Source organism: Macaca nemestrina, chromosome 6 (genome assembly GCF_043159975.1).
Source record: "Macaca nemestrina isolate mMacNem1 chromosome 6, mMacNem.hap1, whole genome shotgun sequence".
In the NCBI taxonomy this organism is placed as follows: Eukaryota; Metazoa; Chordata; class Mammalia; order Primates; family Cercopithecidae; genus Macaca; species Macaca nemestrina.
In genome coordinates, this window is record NC_092130.1 from 1,795,884 (window position 1) to 1,817,154 (window position 21,271).

The window sequence follows — 21,271 nt, forward strand, 5'->3', positions numbered from 1 at the left end:
AGACTTGAACCACTGGAAAAAAAAAAAAAAACAGATGGCTGGGCTTGGTGACTCACATCTGTAATCCCAGCACATTGGGAGGCCATGGCAGGCAGATCACATGAGGTCAGGAGTTCAAGACCAGCCTGGCCAACATGGTGAAACCCCATCTCTACTAAAAATACAAAAATTATTTGGTCGTGGTGCCGGGCACCTGTAATCCCAGCTACTCATTACACTGAGGCAGGAGAATCGCTTGAACTCGGGAGGCAGAGGTCGCAGTGAGCCGAGATCGCGCCCTTGCACTGTCTGCCTGGGTGACAGAGCGAGACTCCGACTCAAAAAAAAGAAAAGAAAAGGAAGTGAACAGTTCAGGAAAGTGAGGAGCCACTGCCAATGCCACCACCTGCACCCTTGCCCATTCCAACCATCTGTTAAGCACGATGGTCACTGCGAAGGTCCAGGTGTGCAGACATGCCTGGCCTGAGGATGTTAAAAAGGTATGTTGGAGAGTGGCACTGATGTGGCACCCAGATAAAAGTCCTGACACTAAAGAAGCAGCAGGGAGAAAAATTCAGATGAATAGTGGAGGCGTATGAGGCGCTGCTGTCTGATGCTAAAAACAACAACAACAACAACAAAAGGGACGTTTATGACAAAGAAGGATTAGACAGAGGAGGAGGAGGTGGAGTGCATTTTGGCATCCGTTTGCGTTTGATTCACACTGTAACTCAGATGATGTCTTCAGGGAATTTTTTGGTGGGAGGGACCCATTTTCAGTCAACTACTTTGAAGACCCATTTGAGGACTTTTTTGGGAATCAAAGGGGTCAGCAAGGGAGTGAGTCATTTTTCTCCGCTTTCAGTGGATTTCCGTCTTTTGGAAGTGGATTTTCTTCTTTTTTTTTGAGACGGAGTCTCGCTCTGTTGCCCAGGCTGGAGTGCAGTGGCGGGATCTCAGCTCACTGCAAGCTCCGCCTCCCGGGTTCACGCCATTCTCCTGCCTCAGCCTCCCGAGTAGCTGGGACTACAGGCGCCCGCCACCTCGCCCGGCTAGTTTTTTGTATTTTTAGTAGAGACGGGGTTTCACCCGATTAGCCAGGATGGTCTCGATCTCCTGACCTCGTGATCCGCCCGTCTTGGCCTCCCAAAGTGCTGGGATTACAGCGTGAGCCACCGCGCCCGGCTGGATTTTCTTCTTTTGATGAAGGTTTTCTTCATTTGGATCACTAGGTCACAGGGCCTCACTTCATTCTCTTCCATGTCATTTGTGGTAGTGGAATGGCAACTTCAAATCTGTATCAGCTTCTACTAGAAATGGTTTATGGCAGAAACATCACTAAAAAGAGAGCTGTTGAGAATGGTGGAGAAAGGGTAGAAATGGGAGAAGACGGCCAGCGGTAAGGAGCAGCTGCTGCGCTCGGATGCGAAGTCATTCAATGCATGCGTGGGACAATGTTCAGCTACAGAAGCACCATCTGAGGGTTAACAGGAACATTTTTTTGAGTATTTCAAATGAACTCAACTGTTGGTAGAATTGTACCTAAAGTATTGATAGACAACTCACAGAGCCCCTATTTGTCATAAACTTTTGAGTTTATTGTTAGGACCACATAATAGGACCATTTTTTTCTGTCTTTAAAGTTGTTATAAATCTCTATATGCACTTTTATTCATTTATTTATTTATTTATTTATTTTTGAGACAGAGTCTTGCTCTGTATCCCAGGCTGGAGTGCAGTGGCGCGATTTCAGCTCACTGCAACCTCTGCCTCCTGAGTTCAAGCGATTCTCCTGCTTCTACCTCCCAAGCAGCTGGGACTAACCATGCTCGGCTAATTTTTGTATTTTTAGTAGAGACGGGGATCTCACCATGTTGGCCAGGCTGGTCTTGAACTCCTGACCTCAGGTGATCTGGCCACCTCAGCCTCCCAAAGTGTTGGGATTATAGACGTGAGCTGCCGCGCCTGGCCTGTGTATGCACTTTTGATCCTTGACTCTTTAGTGGCAGGACAAGATTGTGCCCTAACACCAGCACGACTCTGCTTTTCCATTTTGTCTGAAATGTGAGCCACACAGTGTCAGCCTGCTGTGAAGTTAATATTGCCAGGGTGAGTCTTCTACAGAAATAATTTCAATTTTTTCAGTATTTAGTAGTGAAAGATATTAATGTAATAATGATAATACACTTCTGGTTTAATATAAAGGATGTTTTCTAATTGTGCATGAATGCTGGCAACTTAATTTTTACAATTATTTAAATATATAATGTTAAGCTTAGGTTTTAAAGTGTAAAGCTGGTAAACTAGGTCTGTGTCATTTGCCTAAAAACAGAAGAGAAATGAGAATGTGTTTGGTGAAAATAAATGAAGAAGTGAACAATTCAGTGACATTTAACATATTCACAATGGTGTGTAACCACCACCCTCACATATTCACAATGGTGTGTAACCACCACCCTTGCACGTTCACAATGGTGTGTAACCACCACCCTTGCACGTTCACGGTGGTGTGTAACCACCACCCTCGCATGTTCACAATGGTGTGTAACCACCACCCTCACATATTCACAATGGTGTGTAACCACCACCCTCGCATGTTCACAATGGTGTGTAACCACCACCCTCGCATGTTCACGGTGGTGTGTAACCACCACCCTCGCATGTTCACGGTGGTGTGTAACCACCACCCTCGCATGTTCACGGTGGTGTGTAACCACCACCCTCGCATGTTCACGGTGGTGTGTAACCACCACCCTCGCATGTTCACGGTGGTGTGTAACCACCACCCTCGCATGTTCACGGTGGTGTGTAACCACCACCCTCGCATGTTCACGGTGGTGTGTAACCACCACCCTCGCATGTTCACGGTGGTGTGTAACCACCACCCTCGCATGTTCACGGTGGTGTGTAACCACCACCCTCGCATGTTCACGGTGGTGTGTAACCACCACCCTCGCATGTTCACGGTGGTGTGTAACCACCACCCTCGCATGTTCACGGTGGTGTGTAACCACCACCCTCGCATGTTCACGGTGGTGTGTAACCACCACCCTCGCATGTTCACGGTGGTGTGTAACCACCACCCTCGCATGTTCACGGTGGTGTGTAACCACCACCCTCGCATGTTCACAATGGTGTGTAACCACTACCCTTTCTAGCTCCACAGCTTTTCATCACCCCAAAAAGAAACCCCCTACTCAGTAAGCAGTTGCTCCCCATTCTGCATCCCTCCAGCCCCTGACAACTACCAATCCGTGTTCTGTCCCCACGATATACCTATTCTGGTACTTCACATAAATTGAATCATGCAAAATATGTGACCTTTTGTGTTTGGCCTCTTTCACTTACCATAATGTTTTCAAGATTCATTGAAAGGGCCGGGTGCGGTGGTGACTCGTGCGTGTGATCCCAGTACTTTGAGAGACCAAGGAGGGTGGATTGCTTGAGCACAAGAGTTCAAGACCAACCTGGGCAATGTGACGAAACCCCAACTCTACAAAAAATACAAAAATTAGCCAGGTGTGGTGCCGCATATCTGTAGTCCCAGCTACTCGGGAGGCTGAGGTGGGAGGATCACTTGAGCCCAGGAGTCAGGGGTTATGGAGCCATGATCAGGCCACTGCACTCCAGCCTAGGTGACAGAGTGAGACCCTCTCTGTCTCTCTTTCTCTCTCTCTCTCTCTCTCTCTCACACACACACACACACACACACACACACAGATTCATTGAAAGAATATATCAACACTTCATTTTTTGTGTGACTGAATAATAGTGCATTGTATGTCTACACCACAATTTGTTCATCTCCTCATCCACTGATGGACATTTGGGCTGTTTCCACCTTTTAATCATTATGAACAATACTGCCATGAACGTTGGTTTGCAAGAATCTGTTTGCATCCTTGTTTTAAGTTATTTGGGTTACATATCTGGCAGTGGAATTGCTGGGTCATAGAATTCTATTTTAACTTTTTGAGGAACTGCCAAACACTTTTCCACAATGGCCAAAACATTTTACATTCCTGCCAACAATGTACAAGGGTTCTGATTTCTCTCCCTCCTCGCCAACACTTGTTATCCCCCTCCTTGTTTAAAATTATAGCCATTTCTAAGGAGTGTGAATGGCATCTCATCATGGTTTTGATTTGCGTTTCCCTAATGACTAGTGAAGCTGAGCATCTTTTTACGTGCGTCAAGTCAGCCACTCATATATCTTCTTTGGAGAAATGTAATTTAAGTCCTTTGCCCATTTTTTAATCAGGTTGTCTTTTTGCTGTTGAGTTGTAAGAGTTTCTTTATACATTCCAGATACTAGGCCCTTATCAGATATGTGATCTACAAATGTTTTCTCCATTCTACAAGTTGTCTATTCATTTTCTTGATAGCATCTTTCTTTTTTTTTTTTTTTTTTTTTTTTTTTTTTTTGAGACGGAGTCTTGCTCTGTGCCCCAGGCTGGAGTGCAGTGGCGCGATCTCGGCTCACTGCAAGCTCCGCCCCCCCGGGTTCACGCCATTCTCCTGCCTCAGCCTCCCGAGTAGCTGGGACTACAGGCGCCTGCCACCTCGCCCGGCTAATTTTCTTGTATTTTTAGTAGAGACGGGGTTTCACCGTGTTAGCCAGGATGGTCTCGATCTCCTGACCTCGTGATCCGCCCGTCTCGGCCTCCCAAAGTGCTAGGATTACAGGCTTGAGCCACCGCGCCCGGCCGATAGCATCTTTCAAAGCACAAGTCTTTCATTGTGATGATATCCAATTTGTCTGTTTTTTTCTTTGGTTGCTTATGCTTTAGGTGTCAAAACTAAGAAACCATTGACTAATTGGTGGTCGCAAAAACTTCCATCAGTTTTATAATTTTAGAACTCACGTTTAGGTATTTGATCCATTTTGAGTTAATATTTTTGTATGGTGTGAAGTAGGGGTCAAACTCCATTTTTTTGCATGTGGATATCTGGTTTTCTCAATACAATTTCTTGAAGAGACTGTTCTTTCCCCCATTGAGTGGTCTTGGAACCCTTGGCCATAGATGTATGAGTTTATTTCTGGACTCTCAATTTTACTCCATTAATCTGTATGTCTATGTTGATGGCAGTACCATGCTGTCTTGTTTACTATAATTTTATGGTAGTCTTAGAATTGGGAAGTTTGAATCTTCCAGCTTTGTTTTTCCTTTTTCAATAAAGAGATGCTTTACTTTAAAGTAGCAATGAAAGGCTGACAATTGGTATCTTGACAGAAACCAGAAAATAGTAAAGTATTGGGAGGAAAAATATCTGCCAACCTAAACGTCTAGTGGGGAAAGCCATTGAAAATAAAGTTGACTAGGTTGAAAATAAAGTTGGCTAGGTGTGGTGGCTCACACCTGTAATCCCAGCACTTTGGGAGGCTAAGAGAGAGGATCACTTCAGCTCAGGAGTTCAAGACAAGCCTGGGCAACATGGTGAGACCCCATCTCTACAAAAAATTAAAATAGAAAATATTAGCCCAGCATGGGTCCCAGCAGTTTGGGAGTCTGAGGTGGGAGGATCACTTGAGCTCAGGAGTTCAAGACCAGCCAGGCAACATAGCAAGACCCCATCTCTACAAAAAATTTTTAAAAATTATCTGGGTGTGGTAGCACACACCTGTAGTCCCAGCTGCTCAGAGGCTGAGGCCTCAGATAGCTTGAGCCCAGGAGGTCAAGGCTGCAGTGAGCCGTGATCGTGCCTCTGTACTCCAGCCTGGGTGACAGAGCGAGACCCAGTCTCAAAATAAAATAAGAGAAAAAAAGATGAAATAAGACATTTTCCAGCAAACAGAAATACTAAGAGCTAGTTCTTCAGGCAGAAGGAAGAGGATTCCAGATGGAAACACAGAGATGCAGCAAGAATAAAGAGCGGAAAGGAAACACAAGTGGGAAACCTAAGTGATGCTCGATGTGTGAGACACTAACACTCATCTCGTGTGGAGATCACTTGACATCAGTTGCACAAAAGGTGGGAGGGATAAACGAGGTAAAACTGCTCTAACATACTTGCATTGTCCAGGAATGAGTAAAAGCACTCATTTATATTAGATTTTAACAAATCAAGGATACATGTCATAATCCAGGGTAACAACTAAAAAAATAGTAAAATGATCTCTAGGCTAGCATGGCCACTAAAAGCATTGTAAAGTAATATATAATACACTAATAGAGAGAAAACTGTAATAACAAAAAGTCATCCAAAAGAAGAGGAAAAAACTTGCAGGAGAGGAGTATAGGACCAGTGGGACAAACAGAAAATAGGTCATGTAATTATGGATTTAAGTCCCAACACGTTAGTAATGAGTAGAAATGAATAATTAAATACTCAAAGATAGATTTAAAATTTATACACACACACACATGTGTTGACATATCTTTAATGAAAAGAAACAGAAATGTTGAAAGTAAGATGATAGAAAATAAAATGAAAGTAAAATGATAGAGCATCAGACAGATGGTCCCCAGGGATCTAGAAGATTTGAACATCACAGTTAACAGACAAGATGTAATTAACATATAATTAACAGACAAGATGTAATTAACATATATAGCCCTCCTCAACTACAGGGTATATATTTTTTTCAAGTGCACATAGATTATTTACTAAGATAGACTGTAGGCTGGATGATAAATTTCAACGAATATGTAAGGATTGAAATCTGTACAGAGTATTTTTTCTGACCAGCGGAATTAAGTTATAAATCAATAACAAAAAGATAATTAGAATGATCCCCAAAAGTTTAGAATTAAACAATATACTTCCAAAAGAAAAACTCATGAATCAAAGAAGAAATCGCAGTGGAAATTATTTTTAAATGTTTCATTTGAATGCTCATAGAAGTGTGACATATCAAAACTTATGTAATGCAGCTAAAGCCATGTTAGAGAGAAATCTGCGACCTTAAATCTAGAAAGCCTAGTGAAAACTTCTAAGCATTTCTCTTAAACAACAACAAACTAAATCAAAGGAAGGAAATAAAGATCTTACATAAATTCAGTGGAAAAACAAATATACAATAGAAAAAAAACCAAGCCGAGCATGGCGGCTCATGCCTGTAATCCTGGAATTACATGACCTGGGAGGCTGAGGATCACATTAAGCCAGGAGCTTGAGACCGGCTTGGGCAACATAGCACGAAAAATCTCCACAAGAATAAAAATAAAGTAGCCGGATGTGGCCGGATGTCGTGGCGGGCAGCTGTAGGCCGGCTACTTGGGAGGCTGAGGCAGCAGGATCACTCGAACCCTTAAGTTCGCAGTGAGCTGTGATGGTCTCGCCACTGCACTCCAGCCTGGGCAACAGAGTCAGACCCCGTCTCAAAAAATAAAAAATAAAAATAAAGGAAACGAAAGAAAAAAATCAACCAAACAAAAAGTTGTTCCTTTAAAACAACTAATAAAATTAACAGGTTTCTGCTGGTCAAGAAAGACCCAAATGACCGTTATCACGAATGAAAGAGACGTCACTGCAAAGCCTACAGACATTAAAAATAATCACAAGGTACAGGGACATAGAGTGTAGAGGAGCGATTACCAGGGGGTTATTTAATGGGTGTAGAGTTTCAGACTTGCAAGATGAAAAAGTTCTGGAGATTTGTTTCAGAATTATGTGAATATATTTACCACTGATGAACCGTATACTTTAAAATGATTGAGCTGTTTCCACCATCTGTCCACGCCGCCACGCTGCTGTGCACAAACGTGGAGGCCGATGCTCTCAAGCGTGTCCGCAGTGCCTGAAGGAGAAGCCAACACCAGGCTCTTACTCGGCTGTGCTGCGGCGTCATCATTCGGTTTCTAACGGTGAGGATGAAGCATGATTCCGTTGGCAAATCTGAAACCTGATAATCACAGAACTGGGAACATTGTTGTGAACTTGACAGGCAGGTTAAACAAGTGGTCAGTAATCAGCCCCAACTTTGATGTGCAGCTCAAAGATCTAGGAAAAAATGGCAGAACAATCTGCTCCCATTCTGACAGTTTGGATTCATTTTACTAACAACCTCAACTGGCAACATGGACCATGAAGAAGCAAGACAAAAAAACACACAGGTGGGATAATTCTGGGATTCTTTATCTAGCAATGTAATACATACTTAAAATGCCTCTTAGGTGAATCGCTTGAGCCTAAGAGTTCGAGACCAGCCTGGGCAACATGGTGAAACTCCGTCTCTACAAAAAATAGAAAAAATTAGCCCGGCATGGTGGAGCATGCCTGTGGTCTCAGCTACTCCGGAGGCTGAGGCGGGAGAATCACCTGAGCCCAGGAAGTCAAGACTGCAGTGAGCCGTGATTGCACCACTGTACTCCAGCCTGGGCAACAGAGATCATGTCTCAAAAATAATAATAATAATAAATTTAAATTAAATTAAAAAGTAAAATGCTTCAATGGACAAAAACTAAAATAAATAATTAGAGGCCGGGCGCGGTGGCTCAAGCCTGTAATCCCAGCACTTTGGGAGGCCGAGGTGGGCGGATCACAAGGTCAGGAGATCGAGACCACAGTGAAACCCCGTCTCTACTAAAAATACAAAAAATTAGCCGGGCGCGGTGGCGGGCGCCTGTAGTCCCAGCTACTCGGGAGGCTGAGGCAGGAGAATGGCGTGAACCCGGGAGGCGGAGCTTGCAGTGAGCCGAGATTGCGCCACTGCACTCCAGCCTGGGCGACAGCGTGAGACTCCGTCTCAAAAAAAAAAAATAAAATAAAATAAATAAAATAAATAAATAAATAAATAATTAGAAATGGTTGAGATGGCAAATTTTATATGCTTTTTACCACACACATGCACACACAAATGGGGTTATGAGAACATTGTTAGTAAATTCTGAAAATGACGATTTTGAAAAATACAAAGTACCAAAATTGATACAGGAAGAAATAGGAAACCTAAATTCTCCTACATCTAGGTAATAAATTGAATCCATAGTTTAAAATATTTCCTCAAAGAAAAACTCTAGGCCTAGATGATTTCATTGGTGAATTCTGTATAATTTTTAAGGGAAAAAGTAGCACCAGTCTTCCACAAATTTGTCCTGAGACTAGAAAAAGAGGAAAACTTCCCATGTCCTTCTGTACATCTTGTAAATCTGAAACTCTGTGCCCATTAACGAACCGCCAGTAATCGCTCCTCTACACTCTATTTCTTTGTACCTTATGATTATTTTTAGTGTCTGTAGGCTTTGCAGTGATGTCTCGTTTTCATTCCTGATAATGGTTATTTGGGTCCTTCTTGCTTGACCAGCAGAAACCTGTTAATTTGATTTGATACCAAATGATTTGATACCAAATCATTACAAAGGCATTACAAGAAAGAAAATTACAGGTTAATTTCTTTTGTGAATACAGATGTACATTTTTTGTGTGTTTTCGAGATCAAGTCTCGCTCTGTCGCCCAGGCTGGAGTGCAGTGGCACAATCTCAGCTCACTGCAATCTTCGCCTCCCAGGTTCAAGTGATTCTCCTGCCTCAGCCTCCTGAGTAGCTGGGATTACAGGCGCCTGCCACCACACCTGGCTAATTTTTGTATTTTTAGTAGAGACAGGGTTTCACTATGTTGGCCAGGCTGGTCTGGAACTCCTGACCTCAGGTGATCCATCCATCTCGGCCTCCCAAACAGATGTAAATGTTTTAGGAAAATATTAGCTAAGGCCGGGCGTGGTGGCTCACACTTGTAATCCCAGCACTTTGGAAGGCTGAGGCGGGCGGATCATTTGAGGTCAGGAGTTTGAGACCAGCCTGACCAACATGGTGAAACCCCGTCTCTACTAAAAATACAGAAAAATTAGCGGGGCGTGGTGGCGCATGTCTGTAGTCTCAGCTACTTGGGAGGCCGAGGGAGGAGAATCGCTTGAACCTGGGAGGCGGAGGTTTCAGTGAGCTGAGATTGCGTCACTGCACTCCAGCCTAGGCGACAGAGCGAGACTCCATCTCAAAAAAAAGACTTTTGTATTAAAAGTCTTAAAATGAAGAGACAATGATTAGACACATGGAACTTAAAATTACAATTAGAATTGGTGCAACAGTAAAAGTTTGCTCTTTGCTTCTGAAGCAACACCCTATATCAGGTAACTTTAAATTTTTTTAATGGTATAAAAGGGGAGCTAAATACCTGAAAATTTAAATAAAGTGAAACAAAGAAAAGGAAACAAATTTATTGCAAGAGACAGAAATTACATTTTAAAGGCTGAAAATAAATAAAGAAATTTACTACACGGCAGGCCCCTATTGTCTTGGCTCCCTCAGAAAGACGACTGAAAGGAAACTGGGAAGTGGTTTGGGGAATAGCAGATCTGGGATATGGTGGGAAGTTCACGGTTGGCACTGGTTGGGACAGCTGAGTGTTGAAGGTGTTCTACAGTCACGAGGGTGCTGGGGGCCTGAATCCCCTTTACAAAGTCTTTGTACTGTAGTTTTTTTGTTGTTTATTTGTTTGAAGACAGAGTCTGGCTCTGTCGCCCAGGCTGGAGTGCAGTGGCACAATAGCTCACTGCAACCTCCGCCTCCCAGGTTCAAGCAATTCTCCTGCCTCAGCCTCCCAAGTACCTGGGATTGGGATTACGGGCGCACACTACCACGCCCAGCTCATTTTTTGTGTTTTAGTAGAGATGAGGTTTCACCATTTTGGCCAGGCTGGTCCCAAACTCCTGACCTCAAATGATCCACCCACCTCGGCCTCCCAAAGTGCTGGGATTACAGGCATGAGCCACTGCGCCTGGCCTGGCCTGTTTAAACAGTGACTCATTAAAATCTGTTACTTCCAGCCAAAAAGAAAAAAAAAAAGTTACACTTGAAACACACACACACAAAAGAACGCAGAAGGCCAGGCATGGTGGCTCATGCCTGTAATCCCAGCACTTTGGGAGACCAAGGCGGGCAGATCACAAGGTCAGGAGATGGAGACCATCCTGGCTAACACAGTGAAAACCATATCTACTAAAAATACAAAAATTAGCCGGGCGTGGTGGTGGACACCTGTAGTCCCAGCTACTCGGGAAGCTGAGGCAGGAGAATGGTGGGTGAACCTGGGAGGCAGAGCTTGCAGCGAGCCGCGATCTCGCCACTGCACGCCAGCCTGAGCAACAGAGCGAGACTCCATCTCAAAGGAAAAAAAAAAAAAAAAGAACACAGAAAATGTGCAGAACTGCAACATGTTTTCACAGCTAATTAAGAACAAACACTACCATTGTCCCTAGACTCCCCTTTGATACAATAGGTAAACAAAATGGACTTTCTGTGATTGATTTTGACACTTTCTGGCACCCCACACTGTGGCGCTGTCAGTGTTACAGTCCCAGTTCAGATGTGCAGGACTTCCGGTGGGAAACACTGTCACGGGAATCCAGCTTTGCATGGACATCATCAAAGTGGCAGTCAGTCGTGGGGTTGCCATGTTTTTATCTTAATAGGTACAAAAAAAGGGTTTGATAAAATTCAACACCTATTCTTGATTTTTTTTTTTTTTTTTTTTTTTTTTTTTTTTTTGAGACAGAGGTTTGGTCTGTGGCCCAGGCTGGAGTGCAGTGGTGCAATCTTGGCTCACTGCAACCTCTGCCTCCCGGGTTCTCGTGCCTCAGCCTCCCCAGTAGCTGAAACTACAGTCATGCACCATCATGCCCAGCTAATTTTTTTTTGTAATTTTAGAAGAGACAGGGTTTTGTTATGTTGGCCAGGCTGGTGTTGAACTCCTGGCCTTAAGTGATCCACCCATCTTGGCCTCCCAAAGTGCTGGGATTACAGGCATGAGCCACCATGCCCAGCCTCCATTCTTGATTTTAAAAGAAAATAACTTTCAGCAAACTAGGAAAAACAGAGTACTTCCTTAATCCAATAATGGATCTTTTCTTTTCTTTTCTTTCTTGAGACGGAGTCTCACTCCATTTCAGGCTAGAGTGCAGTGGCGTAATCCCGGCTCACTGCAACCTCTACTTCCCAGGTTCAAGTGATTCTCCGGCCTCAGCCTCCTGAGTAGCTGAGATTACAGGCATGCACCACCACGCCTGGCTAATTTTTGTATTTTTAGTAGAGACGGGGTTTCACCATGTTAGCCAGGATGGTCTCGATCTCTTGACCTTGTGATCCACCCGCCTTGGCTTCCCAAAGTGCTGGGCTTATAGGTGTGAGCCACCACGGCTGGCCAATAATGGATATTTTCAAAACTACAGCAAACTTTATACTTAACAGTGAAATATTAAAAACTTTTTCCCAAAGATTGTAAATAAGGTTATCCGCTGTCACTCTCTCTTTCAACATTATATTGGCAGTGTTAGCCTAATATTACCATATGGCAAGAAAAAGAAATAAAATGTGTAAGGATTAGAAAGGAAGAATGAAACTGTCACTCTTCACAGAGAAAATGATTATATGTGGAAAATTCAATATATTCTACAAATCAGTTCTTAAAATGAATAAGTAAATTTAACAGGCTCAATTATATTTCTATAGACTAACAATAAGCAATTTAAAATGAAATTTTTGGCCAGGTGCAGTGGCTCACGCCTGTAATCCCAGCACTTTGGGAGGCCGAGGTGGGCAGATCACGAAGTCAGGAGTTCAAGATCAGCCTGACCAACATGGTGTAACCCCGTCTCTATTAAAAATACAAAAAATAGCCGGGTGTGGTGGCAGATGCCTGTAATCCCAGCTACTCAGGAGGCCAAGGCAGGAGAATCACTTGAATCCAGGAGGCGGAGGTTGCAGTGAGCTGAGATCATGCCATTGCACTCTAGCCTGGGCAATAAGAGCAAAACTCCATCTCAAAAATAAATAAATAAAAGATAAACAAATAAAATGAAATTTTCAATAACGTAACATTTACAAAAGCATCAAAGAAACATCATACTGAGAAACGTATCTAAGAGAAGATATGCAAGGCTTTTATACAGAGAACGATTTTGTGTTGTTGACAGAAATTACAGATGGCCTAAATGAATATAACAGGTTGATGGAATGAGTGACACGATACTATGAAGGTGTTAGCTGTCTCCACAGTGACTTACAGACTTACTCTGATTTCAGGCAGATCCCAGTGGGTAGGTGTGGGTGGGTGTGTATTGAAACCTGACCAATTGATCCTAGATTTTTTTTTTTTTTTTTTTTTTTTTTTTTGAGACAGGGGTCTCACTCTGTCACCCAGGCTGGAGTGCAGTGGCACAATCATGGCTCACTGCGGCCGTGACCTCCCAGGCTCAGGTGATCCTCCCACCTCAGCCTCCTGAATAGCTGGGACTACAGGCATGCTCCACCATGCCCAGCTAATTTTTGTATTTTTTGTAGAGATGGGATTTTGCCATGTTGCCCAGGTTGGTCTCAAACTCCTGGGGTCAAGCAATCCTCCTGCCTTCGCCTCCTAAAGTGTTGAGACTACAGGTGTGAGCCTCCATGCCCAGCCTGATCCTAGAATTTATGTGGAAATGTAAAGAGCTAAGAACAACAAGAACATTTTGAAGAACAGTAAAGCAAAAGGACTTAGAAACTGGAAATCAAGACTTTTGATAAAGCCACAGTAATTAAAACAGTAAGATATTGATGCAAGGATGGACAGATAGCAGAACAAAATGGAGTTCTGAAGCAGCCATGCATGTACAGACACTTGGCTCATGATGGAAGTGGCATTGCACTAGCAGTGGGGTAAGAATGGTCTTTTCAAGATGGTGCTGGCTCCACTGAATATTTATAAAGAAAGAAATGAATCTTAATTCCTACTTCACACTATACTGAAAAATTGACTTGAAATGTATGATAGACCTAAATGTAAAAGTTAAAACCATGAAGCTTCTAAAAAATAAGATAAAATGTCTTCAAAACCTTTGGATAGGCAGAGACTTCCTAAACTGGACTCAAAAAGCCCTGACCATAAAATACAGGTTAGATAATTTGTTCCACACTAAAATTAAGAAATTTTGCTCATCAAAATACAGTTTTGGAAGAAGATACCTGCAGTGCTTTTAACTCACAGAGGACTCATAGTCACAATAAAGGAGAAGAAGACTGACAACCTGATGGGAAAATGAGCCAAAGAAATAGAGACATTTCAGAGCAAACCAGATATACAAGCAGCCTGCAAATGTATGAAAAGTGTTCATCCTTTTTGGTCATTGGGCGAATATACATTAAAACATAGTGGGCCGGGCGCGGTGGCTCAAGCCTGTAATCCCAGCACTTTGGGAGGCCGAGATGGGCGGATCACGAGGTCAGGAGATCGAGACCATCCTGGCTAACACGGTGAAACCCCGTCTCTACTAAAAATACAAAAAACTAGCCGGGCGAGGTGGTGGGCGCCTGTAGTCCCAGCTACTCAGGAGGCTGAGGCAGGAGAATGGCGTAAACCCGGGAGGCGGAGCTTGCAGCGAGCTGAGATCCGGCCACTGCACTCCAGCCTGGGCGACAGAGCGAGACTCCGTCTCAAAAAAAAAAAAAAAAAAAAACAACATAGTGAAATGCCATTTATACACCTGCTGGAATGCTAAAATGAAAAAAAAAAAAAAACAAAACAGAAAATATCCTTTATTGGCACAGAAAGAGAGCCACTGGAATTCTCATTTACTGGTGGGAGTCAAAGTGGACACAGCTGCTTTGGAACACCATCAGTGTCTGCTGACACTGAAAATGTGCACGCCCTGAGACCCGGCAGTCCCACTCCTAGGCCTCATCCCAGGGAACTGCATGTCCATGTGTACAAAAGATACAGAAATGAGTGTTCCTAACAGCAGGATTCAGAGAGCCCCCAGAGGAGACAATGCAAATGCCTGTCCATAAAGATGAGACAAGTAAATTGTGTGGTGGTCAGACAGTGGAACATGATGCAGTGGTGAAAATGAAGGAACTGTTGGTATATTCCATGAGGCGGATGGATGTTGCAACATAAATGTCAGACATTTGTGTGTCTGACAGAATCTAGACACAAAAGAATATATTCCCTGTTTCCATTTATATAAAATTAAAAATAGACAAAGCTAGGCAGGGCGCGGTGACTCATGCTTGTAATCCCAGCACTTTCGGAGGCCGAGGTGGGTGGATCACAAGGTCAGGAGATGGAAACCATCCTGGTTAACACGGTGAAACCCCATCTCTACTAAAAATACAAAAAAAAATTAGCCCGGCGTGGTGGCAGGAGCCTGTAGTCCCAGCTACTTGGGAGGCTGAGGCGGGAGAATTGCTTGAACCCGGGAGGCGGAGCTTGCAGTGAGCCGAGATTGTGCCACAGCACTCCAGCCTGGGCCACAGAGCAAGACTCCATCTCAAAAAAAAAAAAAAAAAAGACAAAGCTAAACTATGTGCGAGAAGTCTGGGTTATGGTTTCCTTTGGTGGGGGAGAGAAGGCATAGTGATTGGGTGGTCACTGGAGGGACTTGTGGGGTGCTGGTGGTATTCTATTCTTGATCCAGTGATTATTTCGTGGGTGTATTCTCTTTGTGGAAATTCATTGAACTGGATACTTATGATTTGTGCACATATCTGTATGTAGGTTATACCTCAAGAGTTTACTTAATAACATTATGTAGCAATAACAAAGATAATAATTAGTTGACCAGTACACATCCAGTGTATTTCCAGCTGTCAAAAAATATGTGTGCTTCCTTGGCAAAGCCAGAATCGTACCGTTCTCTGAAATTCAGCTGCTTGTGTGTTCCTCTCTTTGCATTGTATTTTTCTCAAGAAAACTGGTTAACCGGTGTAGATTACTGACTTAAGTTCTGACCCATTTTCTTATTGCCAAAGATTTGGTATCAGCTGATCACTACCCTAACAAAAAAGATTAGGTCATTTCTACTTCTGACGGTGACTAGAAAAAGGAAACTGTTTTTGCTCTGTTCTCACCCCGTAACAATCAACACAGAAGACTTCCGTGACCAAAAGTCAGTGGTGGGGGCAGTGTCGAGTGGGGCCAGGGGGCCCACATGCAAAGTAAGCAAAGCAGTTCTGCAGCAGATGCCAACTGGGTGCCCCTCAATTCCGCTCCAACGCTGTCTACCTGGAAGTGGCATCCGGTCCCCCAGAGTGAGGGCTCAGTCCCCAAGACTGCCCCACTTCCAGTGCCCAGGGCAAGCCAAGTGTTCTACCCATGCTTCTGACCAACTGGCTATGAGTCAGGGGGCCCACCACCCCTCCTCAGGTCTGATTAATTTGCTACAGCAGCTCACACAACTCTGAGATTTTTATTTATTTATTTATTTGATTTTTTTTGAGATGGAATCTCACTCTGTCGCCCAGGCTGGAGTGCAATGACGCGATCTCGGCTCACTGCAACCTCCACCTCCCTGGTTCAAGTAATTCCCCCGCCTCAGCCTCCCAAGTAGCTGGAATTACAGGCACCTGCCACCACACCCGGCTAATTTTTTTGTATTTTTAATAGAGACGGGATTTCACCATGTTGGCCAGACTGGTCTCAAACTCCTGACCTCAGGCCATCCGCCTGCCTTGGCCTCCCAAAGTGCTGGGATTACAGGCGTGAACCACTGCACCCGGCCTGAGATTTATTATGAAGCATATTGCAAAGGATAGAGATGAAGAGATGTGTCAGAAAAAGGAAAATTAAAAAGAGAATTTTAACAGTGGCCCCGATGGCTGTAGTCAGGCACATGAATAATAAATCCTAGGCCTATAAATAAAGCTGACCTCTTGCCTGTATGAGGAGTTTACGTAGTTCACTGACAGGCACTAGTTGTAAACCCATTTATCAGAGGTAGAACAAAGACAGGATGGAATTGGTCAACCCCTACCGGACCGTAAGTTGCCGAGCTTTTCTCCCACCCCACGCAAGTGCACGTTGACCTTATGGTATGGGTAGCGTCACTGAGCACCAATCAGAAGCACAAGAATGGAAAGCTGCTTCCCTGCCTCACGTCCTCTGCTCCCCCTTTCCATGCCACGTGCATCCCCCGTTGGAAAATGTATATCTGCTGTGCCTCATGCAGCCTCCTTTGAGGCACATTCTCCATCTATGTGGAGTCTGTGTTCCTGGGCCTAAGTCTTCAAACTTGGCTCAGAATAAATCCAGCCATGTGTAGTGACTCACATAGATAATCCCAGCACTTTAGGAGGCCAAGGTGGGAGGATGTCTTAAGGCCAGGGCTTTGACACCAGCCTGGTCAACCTAACAAGACCCTGGCTCTACAAAAGAAAAATTTAAAAATTAGCCAGACTTGGTGGTATGTAGCTGTAGTCCCAATTTCTGGGAAGGCTGAGGCAGGAGAATTGCTTGAGCCCAGGAGGTTGAAGCTGCAGTGAGTTAGGATCGCACCACTGCACACTCCAGCTTGGGCAACAGAGTGAAAGCACCTCAAAAAGATAGATAGATAGATAGATAGATAGATAGATAGATAGATAGATAGATAGATAGATAGATAGATAGATAGAAAGAAGAAACCCAGCCATGGTTCTCTGGTTCCGATGCCTGTTATTTCACTTTTTGGTTGACAGATGCGTAGGGCAAGGCATGTGAGAAGCAGCTTGGAGTTCAGTGCCCTCCCCTACTGGCATCTCTGCGTGTTTAGCTATCCCCCAAGTATCCCAAACCCAGTCTTTTGGGTTTTTATGGAGGCTTCATTACATGGGCATGACTGATTAAACTGCTGGCCATGGGTGATCAATGTAACCTTCAGCCCCTCTCCCCTCCCTGGAGGCTGGGGGGTGAGGCTGGAAGTCCCAGGCCTCTAGTCCTGCCTTGGTCTTTCTGGTGACCGGCCCCATCCTGGAGCTACCTGGGGGCTGCCCGCCTTCACCCACCTCTTTAGCATAAGAAAGACACCAGTGTGGCGATTCCAAGGATTCTAGGAGTTGTGGGCCAGGAAGCCCGGATAAAAACCAAATATACATTTCACAATGTCACAGATAGCTTTAATTCATCCTGAAGAGTAGGAAACCCCCGTCATCAGCTCTGTTTTTCATCTTCCTCCCTTAGCACTGTTGGATCGTGCTGATACTTCTGGGGACTGAGGATCCTTTGTCAGAAATGAAATAGCTCATATTTTATGTGGGACCTTGCTCTTAGAGGGCTACTGTGTATAGATAACAAGCATCTTTGATCCCATTTTTAAATTTTTATTTATTTATATTTGATTTTCTTTTTTTTTTTTTTTTTTTTTTTAGATAGTCTCACTCTGTCACCCAGGCTGGAGTGCAGTGGCTTGATCTCGGCTCACTGAAACCTCTACCTCCCAGGTTTAAGTAATTCTCCTGCCTCAGCCTCCTGTGTAGCTGGGATTAGAGGCACCCACCACCACGCCTGGCTAATTTTTATATTTTTAGTAGAGATGGGGTTTCACCATGTTGGCCAAGCTGGTCTCGAACTACTGACCTCAGGTGATCCACCCACCTCGGCCTCCCAAAGTGCTGGGATTACAGGCATGAGCCACTATAACCAGCCTGTATTTAATTTTTATTTATTTAAAAAAAAATTGTTTAGGGATGGGGTCTCACTGTGTTGCCCAGGCTGGACTTGAACTCCCGGGCTCAAGCGATCCTCCCACCTCAGCCTCCCTAGTAGCTGGGATTGCAGATAATGACCTTCAAGCCCGACTTCATGCCAGTTTTTTAAATGCAGAAGACTTTTAACATAGAAAAGTTAAGAAAACAGAGATTGCCATGCCGCTCATGAACTAGCACTGAAATGCTTTCATTTAATACTCGTCTGTTGAGTAATCTGCTGAGATTATAGGCGCAAACCTCCATGCGCATCAAGTTCCAGTATTTCTAATCCTAATTTCAAGCCTTGTAAAGCTACAGTAATCAAGACAACATGGTGTTACTGTTGTTAAAAGAAAAACTTTAGAGAAACTAAATTTAACAGAGTTTAATTGAGCAAGAGTGATTGAAGAATTGGGCAGCCCCCAGGACCGAAATAGGTTCAGAGCAACTCTAGGGCTGCACCGTGGTCAGATTTATGGACAGAAAAAGGGAGGTGAGGTACAGAAACAGCTGGATGGGTGAAGATAGGCCTTTGCCTCACTGAACTCGGTTTGCACTGTTGGCCGCCTGTGATTGGCTGAAACTCAGCCGCTGGGATTGGCTGAAACTCAGCGGCTGGGATTGGCTGAGACCCAGCTCCTTGGTACAGGAGTCGGTTACAGTCTGTCACACGTCCAGTTAGGTGACAGTTCACTGTGTATGGAGAAACCTTTAGGCTGAACTTCAAATATGTAAGGAAGCAGTTTAGCAATTTAACAGCGCAAAGACAGACAAATGGATTGCTGGAACAGAATAGTGCCCAGAAATAGACCCACACATTTACAATCAATAGATTTTCCGTAAAGGTGCCAAGACAGTTCAGTGGGGGAAAGGATAATCTTTTAAACAATCGACAACTGAACAATTGGATATCCATATGCAAAATAAATAAATACATAAAATGAACGCCAACTCTTATTTTCTACCATTTTCAAAGATTTACTTGAAGTGGACCATCTAAGTGTAAGAACTAAAACTGTAAAGCTTCTAGATGAACATGTAGGAGAAAATCTTAGTGACCTTGGGATTCTTAAATCTGACACAAAAAGCACAAACTGTAACAGGAAAAAATGAATAAATTTGATCTTACCAACATTTGAAACTTTTAATCTTCAAAAGATACTGTTATAAAAATGGAAAGGCAAGCCATAGACTAGGAGGAAATATTTGCAAAATGTGTATGTCTGGCAAGACTTGTATCGAGCATTTTTTTTTTTTTTTTTTTTGAGACAGGGTCTCGCTCTGAAGCACAGGCTGGAGGGCAGTAGTGCAGTCTCGGCTCACTGCAGCCTCTGCTTCCCAGACTCAAGCGATCTTCCCACCTCTGCCTCCCAAGTAGCTGGGGCTACAGGTGCTCACCACCACACCTGGCTACTTTTTGTATTTTTAGTAGAGATGGGGTTTCGCCGCATTGCCTAGGCTAGTCTTGAACTCCTGAGCTCAAGCTATCTGACTCAGCCTCCCAAAGTGCTGGGATTACAGGCATGAGCCACCGTGCCCGGCCTAGAATTGTTTTTAAACCCTTGTACTTGATAATATGAAGACAGCCCCAGCTGGGCATGGTGGTTTGTGCCTATGATCTCAACACTTTGGGAGGCTGACGCAGATCGCTTGAGCTCAGGAGTTCGAGACCAGCCTGGCCAATGTGGTGAAACCCCATCTCTATTAAAAATACAAAAATTAGCTGGGCATTGTGGCCCAAGCCTATAATCTCAGTTACTTAGGAGGCTGAGGCACAAGAATCTCTTGAACCCAGGAGGCGGAGGTTGCAGTGAGCCAAGACGGCACCATTGCACTCCAGCCCAGGTGACAGAGCAAGACTCTGTCTCAAAAAAAATTTTTTTAAGAAAAATTTTTTTTTTTTTGAGACGGAGTCTTGCTCTGTCGCCCAGGCTGGAGTGCAGTGGCCGGATCTCAACTCACTGCAAGCTCCGCCTCCCAGGTTTACGCCATTCTCCTGCCTCAGCCTCCCGAGTAGCTGGATTACAGGTGCCTGCCACCTTGCCCGGCTAATTTTTTGTATTTTTAGTAGAGACGGGGTTTCACCATGTTGGCCAGGCTGGTCTTGAACTCCTGATCTCGTGATCCGCCTGCCTCAGCCTCCAAAGTGCCGGGATTACAGTCATGTGGCGTGATCTTGGCTCACTGCAACCTCTACCTCCTGGGTTCAAGGGATTCTCCTGGCTCAGCCTTCCGAGTAACTAGGACTACAAGTGCCTGCCACCATGCTTGGCTAATTTTTGTATCTTAGTAGAGACAAGGTTTCACTATGTAGGTTAAGCTGGTCTCGAACTTCTGACCTCAAATGATCCACCCACCTCGGCCTCCCAAAGTGCTGGGATTACAGGTGTGAGCCACCACACCTGGCCAGGACCACCTTAGAACAGCCTGGCAGCTTCTGAAAAAGTTCATTTTTTTACAGTCATTTCACTTCTGAGTATTTACAGGTCTAGGAGACATGAAAGCATATGTTCACACAATGTGTGTGCACAGATGTTCGTAGCAACTTTATTTGTAAGAGCCAATTTATACTATATGATTCCACTTACATAAAATTCTAGAAAGATGCAAACTAATCTATGTTTCCCTGGCAACTGGAGTAGGGTAGAAAGACGGGGAAGGGATTGAGAGGCACCAGGAAACTTTGGGGTGGTGGATATGTTCGTTATTTTGATTCTGGTGTCAGTGTCACTGGCGTATACAGCTGTCAGAGCTCACCAAATTATGTCCTTTAAACATGTGCTTTTCATTATATGTCAGTTATACCCCAGTAAAGCTTAAAAACAGTTTTATAGAAAAGGAAATGTAAGCATGACTTAGCTTTGAGTAGCACAAATAGTCA

At 44.1% G+C, this 21,271-nt stretch overlaps 1 protein-coding gene across 3 annotated transcripts in view; it reads left to right on the forward strand.

The window, feature by feature from the left end:
- LOC105483992 (ring finger protein 130) overlaps positions 1-21,271 on the forward strand; it is a 158,268-nt gene that overhangs the window by 127,156 nt on the left and 9,841 nt on the right. The gene's annotated exons all lie outside the window — the stretch shown is intronic.